Genomic DNA, 10,379 nt, shown 5'->3' on the forward strand with positions numbered 1-10,379 from the left:
TTCCTTCTTGAGGAACCAATGATGTCCTTGAGCTCTTCTATGTCTCTTCCTTGTCTTTGTTGCTCCTCCCTCATTGCTTTTTTATCTTCTCTTATTTCATGAAGCATGATGGAGTGCTCTTGATGTTCCACCCTTAGTTGTCCCATATGGGAACTCAATTCTTCTAGGGAGGTGTTGATTTGCTCCCAATAGTTTTGTGGAGGAAAGTGCATTTGAGGCATCTCCGGGATCTCATGGTGATGAGCTTCCTGCGCCTCTTGAGCTCCATGACTGGGCTCTCTTGCTTGCTCCATCTTTTTCTTAGTGATGGGCTTGTCCTCTTTGATGAGGATATCTCCCTCTATGTCAATCCCAGCTGAATTGCATAGGTGGCAAATGAGGTGAGGAAAGGCTAACCTTGCCATAGTGGAGGACTTGTCAGCCACCTTGTAGAGTTCTTGAGGTATAATCTCATGAACTTCCACCTCTTCTCCAATCATGATGCTATGGATCATGATGGCCCGGTCTATAGTAACTTCAGACCGGTTGCTAGTGGGAATGATTGAGCATTGAATAAACTCCAACCATCCTCTAGCTATAGGCTTGAGGTCCAATCTTCTTAGTTGAACCGGCTTGCCTTTGGAGTCAATCTTCCATTGAGCTCCTTCTACACATATGTCCATAAGGACTTGGTCCAACCTTTGATCAAAGTTGACTCTCCTTGTGTAGGGGCGTGCGTTCTCTTCCATGTATGGCAAGTTGAACACCAACCTTACATTTTCCGGACTAAAATCCAAGTATTTCCCCCGAACCATTGTAACATAGTTCTTTGGATCCGGGTTCTTACTTTGATCATGGTTCTTGGTGATCCATGCATTGGCATAGAACTCTTGAACCATTAGGATGCCAACTTGTTGGATGGGATTTGTTAGAACTTCCCAACCTCTTCTTTGAATTTCATGTCGGATCTCCGGATACTCATTTTTTTTTAGTTTAAAAGGGGCCTCAGGGATCACCTTCTTCTTGGCCACAACATCATAGAAGTGGTCTTGATGGGCTTTGGAGATGAATCTTTCCATCTCCCATGACTCGGATGTGGAAGCTCTTGTCTTCCCTTTCCCTCTTCTAGAGGATTCTCCGGTCTTAGATGCCATCAATGGTAATGGAAAAACAAAAAAGCTATGCTTTTACCACACCAAACTTAGAATATTGCTCGCCCTCGAGCAATAAACAAAAGAATAGTAGAAGAAGAAGAAGAAATATGGAGAGGGAGAGGGAGATGTGGTTTCGGCCAAGAGGAGTGTAGAGGGGTGTGTTGTGTGAATTTGAGGAAGAATGGAGGTCTTTATATAGGGAAGGGAGGGGGTATTGGTTCGGCCATATGGGTGGGTTTGGGTGGGAAATTGGTTTTGAATTTTGAAGGTAGGTGGAGTTTATGAGGTAGGTTTATGGGGAAGAGGAGATGGATTGTGAGTGGTGAAGGTTTAGTGGGGAAGAGAGATTGAGGTGATTGGTGAGGGGTTTTTAGGGAAGAGTATTTATGGGGTTGTGTGAAAAAGAGTGGTGAGAAGAAGTGAGTGGAGGTAGGTGGGGATCCTGTGGGGTCCACAGATCCTGAGGTGTTCAAGGATTTACATCCCTGCACCCATTAGGCATGTAAAAATGCCTTTGTACCCAACTCTGGGCGTTCAGCGCCAGGTTGGTGGCCATTTTGGGCGTTCAACGCCCATTTGTGTGCCATTTCTGGCGTTGAACGCCAGAACCATGCCTGTTTTGGCGTTCAGCGCCCAGAAGCTGCCCATTTTGGGCGTTCAGCGCCAGAACCATGCTCTGTTCTGGCGCTGAACGCCAGACAGATGCTCCTCCAGGGTGTGATTTTTCTTCTGCTGTTTTTGATTCCGTTTTCAATTTTTATATTTATTTTGTGACTCCACATGATCATGACCCTAAGAAAACATGAAAAACAATACAAATAAGAATTAGATAAACATTGGGTTGCCTCCCAACAAGCGCTTCTTTAATGTCAATAGCTTGACAGTGGGCTCTCATGGAGCCTCACAGATGTGCAGAGCTTTGTTGAGACTCTCCAACACCAAACTTAGAGTTTGGATATGGGAGTTCAACACCAAACTTAGAGTTTGGTTGTGGCCTTCCAACACCAAACTTAGAGTTTGACTGTGGGGGCTCTGGTTGACTCTGCTTTGAGAGAGGCTTTTCAAGCTTCCTCTCCATGGTTGCAGAGGGAGATCCTTGAGTTTTGAATACAAGGGAGTTCTCATTCCATTGGAGGACTATTTCACCTCTGTCAACATCAATCACAGCTCTTGCTGTGGCCAGGAAAGGTCTTCCTAAGATGATGGATTCATCCTCTTCCTTTCCAGTATCCAGGACTATGAAATCAGTAGGTATGTAAAGGCCTTCAACCTTTACTAACACGTCCTCTACTTGTCCATATGCCTGTTTTCTTGAGCTGTCTGCCATCTCTAGTGAGATTTTAGCAGCTTGCACCCCATAGATTCCCAGTTTCTCTATTACAGAGAGGGGCATGAGGTTTATTCCTGAACCAAGGTCACACAGAGCCTTAAAGATCATGGTGCCTATGGTACAGGGTATTATGAACTTTCCAGGATCCTGTCTCTTCTGAGGCAATGTCAGTTGATCCAGATCACTTAGTTCATTGACGAACAAGGGAGGTTCAACTTCCCAAGTATCAATGCCAAATAATTTGGCATTCAGCTTCATGATTGCACCAAGAAACTTGGCAGTTTGCTCTTCAGTAACATCCTCATTCTCTTCAGAAGAGGAATACTCATCAGAGCTCATGAAGGGCATAAGGAGGTTCAATGGAATCTCTATGGTCTCTAGATGAGTCTCAGATTCCTTTAGTTCCTCAGAGGGAAGCTCCTTATTGATCACTGGACGTCCCAGGAGGTCTTCCTCCTTGGGATTCACGTCCTCTCCTCTCCTCACAGGTTCGGCCATGGCGCTTATGTCAATGGCCTTGCACTCTCCTTTTGGATTCTCTTCTGTATTGCTTGGGAGAGTACTAGGAGGGATTTCAGTGATCCTTTTACTCAGCTGGCCCACTTGTGCTTCCAGATTTCTAATGGAAGATCTTGTTTCATTCATGAAACTTACAGTGGCCTTAGATAGATCAGAGACTAGATTTGCTAAATTAGAAACATTTTGTTCAGAGTTCTCTGTCTGTTGCTGAGTTGATGATGGAAAAGGCTTGCTATTGCTAAACCTGTTTCTTCCACCATTATTAAAGCCTTGTTGGGGCTTTTGATCCTTCCATGAGAAATTTGGATGATTTCTCCATGTTGAGTTATAGGTGTTTCCATAAGGTTCACCTAAGTAATTCACCTCTGTTATTGCAGGGTTCTCAGGATCATAGGCTTCTTCTTCAGAAGATGCCTCTTGAGTACTGTTGGATGCAGCTTGCATTCCATGCAGACTCTGAGAGATCATATTGACTTGCTGAGTCAATATTTTGTTCTAAGCCAATATGGCATTCAGAGTATCAACTTCAAAAACTCCCTTCTTCATAGGCGTCCCATTACTCACAGGATTCCTTTCAGAAGTGTACATGAACTGGTTATTAGCAACCATGTCAATGAGTTCTTGAGCTTCTGCAGGCGTTTTCTTTAGGTGAATGGATCCACCTGCAGAAGTGTCCAGTGACATCTTTGATAGCTCAGATAAACCATCATAGAATATATCCAGGATGGTCCATTCTGAAAGCATGTCAGAAGGACACTTTTTGGTCAACTGTTTGTATCTTTCCCAAGCTTCATAGAGGGATTCACCTTCTTTCTGTCTGAAGGTTTGAACATCAGCTCTAAGCTTGCTCAGCTTTTGAGGAGGAAAGTACTTGGCTAAGAAAGCCGTGACCAGCTTATCCCAAGAGTTCAGGCTGTCTTTGGGTTGAGAATTCAACCATAATCTAGCTCTGTCTCTTACAGCAAAAGGGAAAAGCATGAGCCTGTAGACTTCAGTATCTACTCCATTAGTCTTAACAGTATCACATATCTGCAAGAATTCAGTTAAGAACTGAAAAAGATCTTCAGATGGAAGTCCATGAAACTTGCAGTTCTGCTGCATCAGAGAAACTAATTGAGGTTTCAGCTCAAAGTTGTTTGCTCCAATGGCAGGAATGGAGATGCTTCTTCCATGTAGATTGGAATTAGGTGCAGTAAAGTCACCAAGCATCTTCCTTACATTATTATTATTTTCGGCTGCCATCTCCTCTTCTTGTTCGAAAATTTCTGAAAGGTTATCTCTGGATTGTTGTATTTTAGCTTCTCTTAATTTTCTCTTCAGAGTCCTTTCAGGTTCTGGATCTGCTTCCACAAGAATGTTCTTATCCTTGCTCCTGCTCATATGACAAAGAAGAAGGCACAGAAAAATAATAATAATAATAGAGATCCTTTATACCACAGTATAGGGATCCCTTTGTGAGTGGAAGAAAAGAGGGGGAGACAAAGAATGTGATGTAAAGGAAGAAACACAACTGTACGGATGGAAGAGATGTGAGATGAGATGTTAGGATATGAATGAATAAATAGAATAGGATGGGGGAGGGATAATTTTCGAAAATTATTTTGAAAAAGAGTTAGTGATTTTTGAAAAATGGTTTTTGAAAAATGTTAGAAATTTTCGAAAAATTTTTAAAATTTAAAAATAAAAATAATTAGTTAATAAAAAAGAAATTTTTGAAAAAGAGGGAAGATGTTTTCGAAAATGAGAGAGAGAGAGAGTTAGTTAGGTAGTTTTGAAAAATTTAAGAAACAACCAAAAAGTTAGTTAGTTAGTTGAAACAAATTTGAAAAGATAAGAAGTTAGGAAGTTAAAAAAGATATTTTGAAAAGATATTTTTGAAAAAGATAAGATAAGAAGATATTTTAGAAACTAATTTTGAAAAAGATTTGATTTTTAAAATCTCAATTAATGACTTGATTCATAAGAAATCACAAGATATGATTCTAGAACTTAAAGTTTGAATCTTTCTTAACAAGCAAGTAACAAACTTCAAATTTTTGAATCAAAACATTAATTGATTATGTTATTTTCGAAAATTTGGTATAAAAATAAGAAAAAGATTTTTGAAAAATATTTTTGGAATTTTCGAAAATAAATAAGAATTTTGAAAAAGATTTGATTTTTGAAAAAGATTTTGAAAAAGATAAGATTTTCAAATTGAAAATTTGATTTGACTCATAAGAAACAACTTGATTTTAAAATTTTTGAAAAAGTCAATCCAAATTTTCGAATTTGATGAGAGGAAAAGGGAAAGATATTTTTTTGATTTTTGAATTTTTATGATGCAAGAGAAAAACACTAAAAAGATGCAATGCATGAAATTTTTAGATCAAAACAATGAATGCATGCAAGAATGCTATGAATGTCAAGATGAACACCAAGAACACTATGAATGTCATGATGAACATCAAGAATATATTTTTGAAAAAAATTTTTATGCAAAGAAAACATGCAAGACACCAAACTTAGAATTCTTTAATGCCTAGACACCAAGAATTCAAGAATGCATATGAAAAACACTATACAACACAAAACAAAAAATCATCAAGATCAAACAAGAAGACTTACCAAGAACAACTTGAAGATCATGAAGAACACTATGAATGCATGAATTTTCGAAAAAATGCTAGATGCATATGCAATTGACACCAAACTTATAATGTGACTCAAGACTCAAACAAGAAACACAAAAATATTTTTGATTTTTATGATTTTCTAATTTTTTTTTCAAAAATTAATTGAAAAAGGAAAATAAGGATTCCAAAATTTTTAATATGAATTCCAGGAATCTTGCATTCTTAGTCTAAAGCTTCAGTCCAGGAATTAGACATGGCTCACTAGCCAGCCAAGCTTTCAATGAAAGCTCCGGTCCAAAACACTAGACATGGCCAATGGCCAGCCAAGCTTCAGCATGTAATTTAGATATGACATGCCTGACATACTCATTCCCAAAGGAATAGACATGGCTTTACAGCCAGCCAGGCTTCACATGCTTCATGAAACACTAGAATTCATTCTTAAAAATTTTGAATCAAATTTTTGAAAACATTTTTATTATTATTATTTTTTTTCGAAAACAGATGAGAGATTTTTGAAAATATTTTTGAAAAATTTTTTTGAAAAGAAAACAAAAAGAAAATTACCTAATCTGAGCAACAAGATGAACCGTCAGTTATCCAAACTCAAACAATCCCCGGCAACGGCGCCAAAAACTTGGTGCATGAAATTGTGATGTCCAGGCTCGAACAATCCCTGGCAATGTGAGCAACTTGGTGCGCGTAATCGTGATTACACACTCATAATTTGTCACAACTTCGATACAACTAACCAGCAAGTGCACTGGGTCGTCCAAGTAATACCTTACGTGAGTAAGGGTCGAATCCCACGGAGATTGTTGATATGAAGCAAGCTATGGTCACCTTGTAAATCTCAGTCAGGCAGATATAAAGTGATAATGGTGTTTTTGAATATTATATAATAAAATAGGGATAGAGATACTTATGTAAATCATTGGTAGGAATTTCAGATAAGCGAATGGAGATGCTTTTCGTTCCTCTAAACCTCTGCTTTCCTGTTATCTTCATCCAATCAGTCTTACTCCTTTCCATGGCTGGCTTTATGTGATACATCACCATTGTCAATGGCTACTTTCGGTCATCTCTCGGGAAAATGATCCAATGCCCTGTCACGGCACGGCTAATCGTCTGGAGGCATCACCCTTGTCACTGGCTTCATCTTATCCTCTCAGTGAATAATATGCTCACGCACCCTGTCACGGCACGGCTATTCATCTGTCGGTTCTCGATCATGCCGGAATAGGATTTACTATCCTTTTGCGTCTGTCACTAACGCCCTGCAATCGCAAGTTCGGAGCTCGTCACAGTCATTCAATCATTGAATCCTACTCGGAATACCACAGACAAGGTTTAGACCTTCCGGATTCTCTTGAATGCCGCCATCATTCTAGCTTACGCCACGAAGATTCTGGTTAGGAGATCTAAGAGATACTCATTCTAGCTTATTTCATGTAGAACAGAAGTGTTTGTCAGGCACGCGTTCATGAGGGAGAAGGATGATGAGCGTCACACATAATCATCACCTTCATCACGTTCTTGGGTGCAAATGGATATCTTAGAAGCGAAATAAGAAGAATTGAATAGAAAACAGTAGTACTTTGCATTAATCTTTGAGGAACAGCAGAGCTCCACACCTTAATCTCTGGAGTGTAGAAACTCTACCGTATGAAAATACATAAGTGAAGGTTTAGGCATGGCCGAGATGGCCAGCCCTCTAAACGTGATCAATAGTCTCCTAAGATGAACAATGGATTAAAACTGAGACCAAAGATGGTCAAAAAGACGTCTAATACAATAGTAAGAGGTCCTATTTATAATAAACTAGTCACTAGGGTTTACATGAGTAAGTAATTGATGCATAAATCCACTTCCGGGGCCCACTTGGTGTGTGTTTGGGCTGAGCTTAAGTGTAGCACGTGGAGAGGCCATTTGTGGAGTTGAACGCCAGTTTCTGTGCCAGTTTGGGCGTTCAACTCTGGTTTTGGATCCTTTTCTGGCGCTGGACGCCAGATTTGGGCAGAAGGCTGGCGTTGAATGCCAGTTTACGTCGTCTATTCTTGGCCAAAGTATAGACTATTATATATTGCTGGAAAGCCCTGGATGTCTACTTTTCAACGCAATTGGAAGCGCGCCATTGCGGATTCTGTAGCTCCAGAAAATCCACTTTGAGTGCAGGGAGGTCAGAATCCAACAGCATCAGCAGTCCTTTTTCAACCTCTGAATCTGATTTCTGCTCAAGTCCCTCAATTTCAGCCAGAAAATACCTGAAATCACAGAAAAACACACAAACTCATAGTAAAGTCCAGAAATGTGAATTTAACATAAAAACTAATGAAAACATCCCTAAAAGTAACTAGATCCTACTAAAAACATACTAAAAACAATGTCAAAAAGCGTATAAATTATCCGCTCATCACAAACTCAAAGCAAGAGGGGTGAGAATTCATAGTAGCTAATGAAGATAAAAGAAGAAAATAAAAACAAATAAACACATAAAAGAAAAATGTTTACAATAACCAATAATAAGGCACACGATTGCAATTCCCCGGTAACGGCGCCATTTTGATGAGAGAACTTTTGCGTGGTCTAGAAATTTGCAGATAAATTCTCGTTGCAAGTATAGTTTCTAAACCAACAAAAGTCCTTTCATACAAACATTTTGGTTGTCACAAGTAACAAACCCCTAAATAAATTGATAACCGAAGTATTCAAACCTCGGGTCATCTTCTCAAGAAACTGCAGGGAAGTATGTTCTTATTATTGGTTATGGAGATTGTAAATCGGGGTTTTGAAAATAAGGAACAAGTAATTTAAATTGCGATTTAAAATAAGTAAAAGACTGTAATTTAAATAAATAACTATAAAACACACTTTTGGCAAGGTATGAGAAATTAGAAGTCCTATCCTAGTTATCCTTATCAATGATGATGAAAATTGAATCTTAATTCCACTCAATTAGTCTTTACTTAAAGTAAAGAAAGGTCAAGTGACTAATTAGTTTGATCTTCGAATCCTAGTTAATCCCTAAGGAAAGATTGGGATTATAGAAGTTCAGTTCAATTAGCAAAGATAACAATTATCAATCATGCTTGCGTTTGATAACTCCTGAGTTACTGATTTCTTAACCAAGACCAAAAGGAGAAAAGTAAATCTACTGGAATAAAAATGTACTCAGATGGGAATAACAATAATGAAAATAAAAGAAAGCAATAATAAACTGAAATACCTCAAATAACATTAATTCAAAGAGTAATCTGTAACATAGAAGAATTCAAAATTAAATTGAGAACATAATAAAAAGGAATATTGAACCTGATAAAAAGAGATAATCCTGAAAGCGCATAAAATCCTAAATCTAAATCCTAATCCTAAAGAGAGAGGAGAGAATCTCCCTCTCAAAACTAAATCTAAATCATGGAAAATTAACTAATTGGAGACTCCCTCTGAATGGATGCATTCCCCCACTTCATAACCTCTGGTCTATGCCTTCTGGACTTGGATTTGGGCCAAAAAGGGCTTCAGAATTCGCTATGAGCGTTTTCTACAATTTCTGGTGCGTGGCCTCTGTCACGCGTCCGTGTGGGTCACGCGGTCGCGTCATTCGGAGTTTTCCTTGTCATGCGGTCGCGTCAGTCATGCGGGCGCTGATAAACCACTATTTTATGGTTTATCTTGTGCTCAATTGAGTGGTTTTTATCTACTCTTTACCCACTTATTCATACTATTTGCATGGTTTTACATTTGCCTTCCTAATTATGTGCTTTAATTGAAAACATGTTTCTTTGGACTTATCTTTGCTAATATTAATCCTCTCTTATCACCATTAGATGCTTTGATATGCGTGTTAAGTGATTTCAGAGATTACAGGGCAGGAATGGCTCAGAGGATGGAAAGGAAGCATGCAAAAGTGGAAGGAATACAAGAAGTTGGAGAAATTGCTAAGCTGTCAAGCCTGACCTCTTCGCACTCAAACGGCTATAACTTTAGCTACAGAGGTCCAAACGATGCGGTTCCAGTTGCGTTGGAAAGCTAACGTCTGTGGCTTCGATTTGATATATAATACGACATAGTTACCCTGACGCTAGGTGACGCGGCCGAGTGATCCATGCGGCCGCGTTGCAGTGACGAAAATTCAGCAAGTTTGAATTCGCAACCAGCGAATTCTGAGCTGTCTCCAACCCAGTTCTCGGCCCAAAAAACACAGATTGAAGGCTATAAAGTGAAGGAATGCATCCATTCATAAGGAAGCTCTCACAATTCACTTTTCATATTTTAGATGTAGTTTTTAGAGAGAGAGGTTCTCTCCTCTCTCTTAGGATTAGGATTTAGGACTTCTCTTAGTTTTAGGAGTGACTCTCAATCCCAGGTTCTTTATTTTTATTTAATTTATGAACTCTTCCATGTTACATATAATTTTCTTAATTAATGTTATTTGAGGTATTTCAATTCATGATTGCTTTCTTTTATTTACATGATTACTGCTTCCCATCTGAAGACATTTTTATTTCAGTAGATTTACTTTTCCCCTTTTGGTTTTGGTTAAAAAATCAGTAACTCAGGAATTATCCAATTCAACAGCATAATTGTTAATTGTTATCTTGCCAATTGAATTGAACTTCAATAATCCCAATCTTTTCTTAGGAAATAAATAGGATTCAAAGATCAAAACTAATTAATCCCTTGACTTTCCTTTACTTTAGTAAAGGTTGACTAAGTGGAATTAAGATTCAATTTTCATTATCATTAATAAGGATAACTTGGTCTGGACTTCCAATTTCTCTT

The 10,379-nt window shown here is 38.6% G+C and overlaps 1 non-coding gene across 1 annotated transcript; it reads left to right on the forward strand.

The window, feature by feature from the left end:
- Window positions 1-3,720: 3,720 nt before the first annotated feature.
- Window positions 3,721-3,828, forward strand: LOC112738824 (small nucleolar RNA R71). Its single transcript, XR_003169780.1, has one exon. It is a non-coding gene; the product is annotated as a small nucleolar RNA R71 (small nucleolar RNA).
- The last annotated feature ends 6,551 nt before the right edge of the window (window positions 3,829-10,379 follow it).

The sequence above is a fragment of the Arachis hypogaea genome, chromosome 13 (genome assembly GCF_003086295.3).
Source record: "Arachis hypogaea cultivar Tifrunner chromosome 13, arahy.Tifrunner.gnm2.J5K5, whole genome shotgun sequence".
Taxonomy (NCBI): Eukaryota; Viridiplantae; Streptophyta; class Magnoliopsida; order Fabales; family Fabaceae; genus Arachis; species Arachis hypogaea.